Source organism: Cynocephalus volans, chromosome 4, assembly GCF_027409185.1.
Source record: "Cynocephalus volans isolate mCynVol1 chromosome 4, mCynVol1.pri, whole genome shotgun sequence".
NCBI classification, from domain to species: domain Eukaryota; kingdom Metazoa; phylum Chordata; class Mammalia; order Dermoptera; family Cynocephalidae; genus Cynocephalus; species Cynocephalus volans.
Window position 1 is genome coordinate 1 of NC_084463.1, and position 8072 is coordinate 8072.

Below are 8072 nucleotides of genomic sequence, written 5' to 3' on the forward strand. Positions count from 1 at the left end.
TATCCAGCTCCTTTGCCCATTTTTTAATTGGATTACTTTTTTTTTTTTTTTTTTTTTTTGCTGTAAAGTTGTTTGAGTTCTTTGTATATTTTGGATATTAATCTTTTGTCAGATGTATATTTTGAAAATATTCTCTCCCACTCTGTTGGTTGTCTTTTCACTCTGTTAATTGTTTCTTTGGCTGTGCAGAAGCTTTTTAATTTGATATAATCCCATTTGTTTATTTTTCCTTTGGTTGCTTCTGCTTTTGGGGTAGTATTCATGAAGTCTGTACCCAATCCTACTACCTGGAGTGTTTCCCCTATGTTTTCTGTAAGGAGTTTCATTGTTTCAGGGTGTATATTTAATTATTTAATCCATTTTGAGTTGATTTTGGTACATGGTGAGAGGTACGGGTCCAGTTTCATTCTCCTGCATATGGATATCCAGTTTTCTCGGCACCATTTGCTGAAGAGGCAGTCTCTTCCCCACTGTGTAGACTTAATTGTTTGTAAAAGATCAGATGGCTGTAGGTGGCTGTAGGTGTATGGGTTACTAGAAAATTTTCATGTACACTGTGACTTGGTGATGTTGTGAAATATAGGTTTGGTCTTTGATGCCTCCTGTCCCTTTCCTGGCATATAACGCATAAAATCCTTTGAATGCCCTAAGTGTTGTTTTGGTGTATGCTAATGAATTGGCAGCCCCTAGACCACTTCAGGATGGGGGCTGGTCACAGAAAAGACCAGGACAGGACTTTCAGCCCCACCTTCAAACATCCAGGAGGGGAGAGGGGCTGAAGGTTAAGTTACTCTCCAATAGGGAGTGATTTAATCCATCATGCCTATGTAATGAAACTTGCATAAAACCCCAAGAGAACTGGGTTAGGAAAAGCTCTGGACAGCTAACATGTGGAGGGTTTTCACCTCTACTTGCAGGGAGGGTGTTGCACCCCAACTCCACAGGGACAGGAGCTCTTGCACTCCTTCCAAACCTCACAGGTATGTATCTTCATCTGGCTATTTATTTGTATCCTTTAAAATATATTCTCTAATAAACAGGCAAACATAAGTGTTTCCCTCAGTTCATGAGCCACTGAGCAAATTAATTCAACCCAAGGATAAAGTTTTGGAAAACCCAGTTTACAGCCAGTCCGTCAAAAGCATGGAAAAACAACCTGTAACTTGAGACTGGCATCAGAAGGAAGGGGGGTGGAGTCTCCGGGACTGAACCCTTAACCTGTGGGATCTGACACTATCTCCACGTATATAGTATCGGAATTGAATTGGAGAGCACACAGCTGGTGTTGGTTACAGCATGGCTTAGGGTGTGTGGGGTAAAACCCACACATTTGGTCACAGGGTTCTGTTTTCTGTGTTATTGCCTGTTGTGGTGTGAGAGGATAGAAAAAATGGTCTGTTTCCACTCCACTCACGTTCCCATTATATTTATATCAGATTGCTATGGTTTAATCAATGCATGTTCACTGCCTTCTTTCTCTCCATAGCGCCGCTATGCCACAAGCGAGAATTATCTTTTTGTCCTTTTATTTTTTCTCGTTTATTAGTGACTTAGGTCTTCAGAAAATGCCACGTGTTGGTGCACATTTCCTCTCCTTCCAGGGCGTGACTGCACCTGTGTCTTCCTCCCTATGTGGCTGCTAACCTTCTCCAAAGCCGCCTCCCGGGAGCTGTGGTGCTGGGGCTTTGGGGGCAGCACAAGGATTCTCAGATAATGATTACAGAATCGGGAGCCTCAAGCAGCATCACGGCACACCCCTCTAACTCGATCTGAGAATAATTAATTAACACGGCGGAGCTATTGTCTTTTTTACTGGCTAAGATTTCCAGGGGAAGCCCAGCACTCAATGACAAATGCTTAAATTAATTTCTTCCATTCCAAGGCTATGGTGAAAGTGCCGTCTGGAAAGGATGTGGCAAAAGTGAGGAAGGTATGGGCCGAACCCGTGGCGCACTTGGTAGAGTGCTGCGCTGGCAGCGCGGCGACGCTCCCGCCGCGGGTTCGGATCCTATATAGGACTGACCGGTGTACTCACTGGCTGAGTGCCAGTCACGAAAAAAAAAAAAAAAAAAACGACAAAAAAAAAAAAAAAAAAAAAGTGAGGAAGGTAGAGGAAAGCAGTTTCTAGTCTCATTCAGCCACTTTTCCCATCCTCTCATTTCCTCACCCCCAACACTAGGCTTCAGGCAGATGGAATCTGGGGCATCAGAAGTCTGGAGCTCTGAATTCTAGTCCTGCTTCTGCCACCCCCATTCTCTATAATGAAACAACCCACTTCCTGACTCGAGACTCAAACTGTGAAACACCTGGGAGAGTGAGAATCCCTTTAAGAGCTGGCCTACTTTAGGGTCACAAAATCTTTATCAAGTCCAGAGCAGGAGGTAAAGTTGGATTTGGGCCAGTGCAACACAATTTGTAGGTAAACAACCCCTCAAACTGCCTGGAAATTGGAGCCTTCCCTCAGCACTCACTGCTTCTCTTTTTGTCCAGGAAAGCTAATTTTCTGGACTTGAGGCTCCCTGTTTCTGTTCTAGTGCCTCACAAACTTACCTTTACAGGCTTTTCATCAAACTGTAATTCTGTATCTGGTAATCTGGTACCTAATTCCCTGCCTAGTCTAGCTTCTACTATGGTAATGAACCACATGATGACATTTTTGTCAATGACTGACCACACGTGCAGTGGTGGTTCCATAAGATTTTAATGGATCTGAAAAATGTCTACTGCCTAGTGACGTCATGGCCATTTTAATGTTGCAGTGCAATGCACACTCACGTGTGTGTGTGTGATGCTGGCTACGAGCAATAGGCTATACCATATGGCCTACATGTGTAGTAGGCTATGCCAGCTAGGTTTGTAAGTACACTCTGTGATGTGCACAGAACAACGAAATCGCCTAACAATGCATTACTCGGAACACATCGTCATTAGGAGATGCATGACAGCACTTGTAAATCCAGGCCCTTGTACAATGCTTAGTATTATAGGTGTTTGGGAAATGTTGGATTGAAAAATTGATAAAAGCTTAGAATTTCTGGTTTAGTGAACTGTCTCTGCTTCCTTGATATTTTCAGGAAAATGCTTTTCTTTCATTCCTGAAATATTGAAAATATACTATGGAAGAATAGTTCTATGATCAATACCATTTTAAAGCCAATACTTATCACTTCTTTGACATTGTAGTTGCCTACTTGTTTTATTTGCTCAAATAAAGAGACGACTTCAAAGTTTTTTTTCTGTGCTAGTAGAAATTCACTTATTTTATAATAAATTTTACTTTGCCTCTTGGACTTTAAATGTCTCATGTTATTTTTTCCTCTTTGAGTGCCATTCAATTTTCTTCTCTTCCATTTCACCTCTATTATTGTCTACTTTTCTATAAACCCTGGCCGGTTTTTTCTCAAACCCCTTTCAATAGGATATTTTTGTGATGTAGAGGTGGCTTTGGGAAAGGAAGAGAAAAATGAAAGAGGGTGACTACGGTGTGCCGGGCACTTGTTCTTCCATGCTGTAGTGGATTACCCCCAAAAGTCACTGAAGCTTGAATTGTGTCCCCCAAGTTTTATGTATTAGGAAGTTGGCTGCACTGTGACTGTTAAGAGGGTGGGAAACCCTATTATGGTAATTGAAATGTGGAGCCTTGAAGAGGTGATTAGATTGTAGGACCATGCCATAGTAAATGGATTAATAATGGTGGTCAGGGGTGTGGTTCTAGCGGCTTTAAAAGAAGAGCATGTGAGAGGTTAGTCTCTCTGATGATGCTTCCTCCATTTTGCAAAGTGATACCTGGCTGTCACTGAAGTCACCACCAAGAAGGCCTTCACCAGATATGTTTTGTAGACTTTGGACTTCCCAGCTTCTGAAACTATGAGCAATAAATTTCATATTCTTTCTAAAGTATCCAGTGCCATATATTTTGTTTTAAGCAACAGAAATAGACTAATACAGAAAACCGGTATGAGAGAAGTGGAGTATTGCTTATAACAAATATTTGAAAATGTAGAAATGGCTTTGGAATTTGGTGTTGAGAAGAGTCTAAAGGAATTAGGAGGAACAGGCTTGAAAAAGCCTAGATGGTGGTGAAAATTTAGAAGACAAGAAAACCAGGGAAAGTTTGGAATGGTTTAGAGACTGGTTAAATGGTGGTGACCAGAATGTTTATGGAACTTTGGACTGTAAAGACCATTCTAAGGAGGTCTCAGATAGAAATAAGAAGGAATTTATTGGAAACTGGGGCAAAGATCAACTTTGCTATGAACTGGCAAGGAACTTGGCTGAATTGTGTTCTTGTCCTATGACTTTGTGGAAGTTGGAACTCAAGAATTATGAACCAGAGTATTGGTGAAAGCAATTTCTAAGGAGCAAAACATTCTGGAAACTGCATGGTTACTTTTTATAGCCTATTCTGAGTTATGGTGGCAAAGGCATAACATAAAGCCAGAACTCAGAAGGAAAAGAGAGTCTAAAGATTTGGAAAATCTGCAGCCTGGCCATGTGGTAGAGAAGCAGAGAGCATTTTCAGAAGAAAAATGCAATGATGGCTAAGAAGATTAGTACAAAAGAAAGGGATTATCAAGAGAAGGAGGAAAAGGCCCTGAAGGCATTTCAGAAGCCTCTGGGGCCAAACCTTCCATTTGCAGCCCAGAGACCTAGGGAGACAGAATGGTATCAGGGAACAGGCCTGAGGCGCCCTCCACAAGCTTGCTGCCCAGGGCCACCTCGGGATGCTGCTCACCACACAAATACCCCAGCTGCTTTGGCTGCTCCAGCTATGGCTAAATTGGTCCCAGGTGTGGCTGTACCTGCAGCTTTGTAAAATACAAGCTGGAAGCCTTGGCAGTGTCCATGTGATGTTAGGTCTATAGGCTCACAGAATGCCTGAGCTCTAAAGGCTTGAGAACCTCCACCCCAATTTCAAAGCATGTATGGAAAACCCTGGGGACCCAAGAAGAGACCTGTTGCAGGGGGAGATTCACCACCTAGAGTCTTCACTAGAGCAATGCCTAGTGGAAATGTGGGGTTGTAGTTGCAGCAATGAAACCCCATCAGCACCATGCTTCACCAAGCACAGGAGTGGGACAGCCATGGAGATCACAGACTTGTGAAGCTACCAGAATGGAACACCAACCTGGGAGAACTGAAGTGTGGCCTGAGAACAGGAAAGCCATAGGAGGAGAGCTGCCTGAGGACTTGGGACCCAATCCCCCCACCAAGGTGTGGAGGATGCCAACTTGGAGTCAAGGTACATACTTTGCCAGCTTTGAGATTTAATGCTTGCCTTTCTGGGTTTTGGACTTGTTTGGGATCTATTACACCATTCTTTTGAACTATTTCTCCCTTTTGAAATGGGAATATGTAGCCTATGTTTGTCCCACCATTGTATCTCGGAAGTAGATGACTTTTATTGATTTCACAGATGGGACTTAGAACTTTGGACTTTTGAGTTGAAACGAGTTAAGACTTTGGGGATGAAATTACTGTATTTGGATGTGAAAAAGACATGAGTTTTGAGGGGCCAGGGGCAGAATGTAGTGGACAATTATATCCTCCCCAAACTCACTGAAGCTTGAATGGTGTCCCCCAAGTTTTGTGTATTAGAAACTTGGCCCCACTGTGACTGTTAAGAGGGTGGGGAATCCTATTATGGTAATTGAAAGATGGAGCCTTGAAGAGATGATTGGATTGTAGGACCATGCAGTAGTGAATGGATTAAAAATGGTGGTCAGTAGCGTGGTTCTGGGAAGGTGAACGAGGTGATTGGTCTCTCTGCTCTCTGCCATTTCGCAATGTGACACCCTGCTGTCACTGAAGTCATCACCAAAGAAAACCTTCACCAGATGTGTTCCCTGGACTTTGGACTTTCTAGCCTCTGAAACTGTAAGCAATGAATTTCATTTTCTTATGAATTACCCAGTTCCCTGTATTTTGTTGTAAGCAACAAAAACAGACTAATACACATACATTGCTCTTAATCCTCACAGAAAACCTACAAACTACGATACTGTCTCAGCTTTATATACGAGCAACTTGAAGCTAATATGGGTTAAATAGTTCCTTTATTGTCTTATCCCAAATATAGATAAAAGCCTGGAATTGACCCCATGTTCTGGGTTTTTTAAATGCCCAATTATAAATGTTGATTTATATTTAATGGCTTACCTAGAACCAATGAAGCACATTTCCTTTCAGCTGATGTTCTGCCTATCTCCTACTATTGATTTCTCTCATTCATGAATTAAAACTGGATCTTAAACACATAGTATATGCCAGGCAGGCTGCAAAAAAAAAAAAAAAAAAAAAAAAAAGAACCAGGTGGAACACTTTCCTCTACAGAAATAAACAAACAAGCAGTTTCAAAACAGTGGCATAGGTGATAAGTTTCAAAGCATTATCTTAGCACAGAGATAATCTGTGAACAACCATGGATTTTTTTTTTCACTTCATTCTCTGAATTCAGAAATCAAAAGCCCTCTCCTCACTTCTTCTCATACATTCAAGTCGGTGTCTTCTTCTCTATCAGTGGATTACCAAAGTTGGATTTTTAAAAAACACCTGAATGCCACCCCTCTACCTCATAACAGTGCAGTGAAACGAGGATGGTAGAGAGAATCTCTCATCTTTCTTGACGTCCACCAAGCTAACTGTGAGTGCTTTAAAGCTGCATGTCATTGCAGCCTCTTCTCACAACTGTAACCCATGTTCTGGACTAGGTGTAAGTGTTGTACACAGAAAATCCAAGGAGTAGTGCAGGAAGCAATGTCAGCACCTGTGTAGCTGTTATTTCCTCTAAGCACAAAAGGAAAAATGGATGGAGAGGTTTCTGAAACTTAGAAAGAGAGTCAAATAAATTAGTCCCCTTAATAGGAATTGTGACCTTCTATTAAGGGAAACTTACCTACCCAAGTTACTTTACAGAGAATAATCAAGGAAAATAGCCTGGCCTTTTACTCCTTTATCCCACCTGTCTCTCTCTCTGGGGTTCTCCAAACATCTATCACAATTATAAGCCAGAGATAAAAGGAAATCTAATGATATAATCATAATAGGTCAGCCTTCAGGGTTTAGAGACTATGGTTGAGAAGTGTAGTGAGTGAACTGAAGTGATCTATCTATAACTCTGGCAGGCTAAATTGTTATCGTGTAAGCAGAGTAAACTTTATAGCTTTCATTTGTTCCTGGCAATCTCATTTAAACCAGTGGTTGGGATAATTTAAAAAAAGAAAGAAAAGACTATTGTTTAAGAATATACACCAATTTTAGTTCACTTAATTTGATGGTAACATTAGTTAAAGCTGGTGTTTCAGATTTATTATCTTTAGTGCCATTAATTGACTGTAATACTAGTTTGAGCTCCTTTATTATTTGCTCTCATAGTGTCTGGTACTGCTTTTTTGCAACACTCCTCACAGTCAGAGACCTTGTTCAGCGTCTGCTGTCCTCAGTAGATTGTAGACTTCACTTCATGGATGAGCTTTACCTGTCCACAATTGTATTCATATTGTTTAGCATTGTACAAAGCACATACTAGGAATTAAAACATTTTGGAAATGAATAAATAAAAGCACACAGGCTATTTCCATGGGCTGATATTTAGGTCCCTTCCCCCTCCCCCCAAATTTATATGTTGAAGGCTAATCCCTAAAGTGATTGTATTTGGAGATGGGGTATTTGGAAGTCTGGAGAGTGGAGCCCTCATGAATGGGATTAATGCCCTTAAGAGAAGATATGAGAGAGTTTGCTTTCTTTCTCTGCTCTCTACCATGTGAAGATACAAGAAGATGGCCATCTGCAAACCAGGAATACATCCCTCAGCAGACACTCGATCTGCTAGCACTTGTACCTTGGACTTTCCAGCCTCCAGAACTGTGAGAAATAAAAGTTTGTAGTTTAAGCCATCTAAACTTTGATATATTTGTTATAGCAGTCTGAACTGACTAAGACACAGATCAACAAGAAAGTTGATTGAGTTAATATGTTTAATTGAACACAGGTATTTACATCAGACCCTGATCTGTGTTACGTGCTATAACATTCAAGACACTACAAAAACATAGGAAAAGGATAGCTTAATG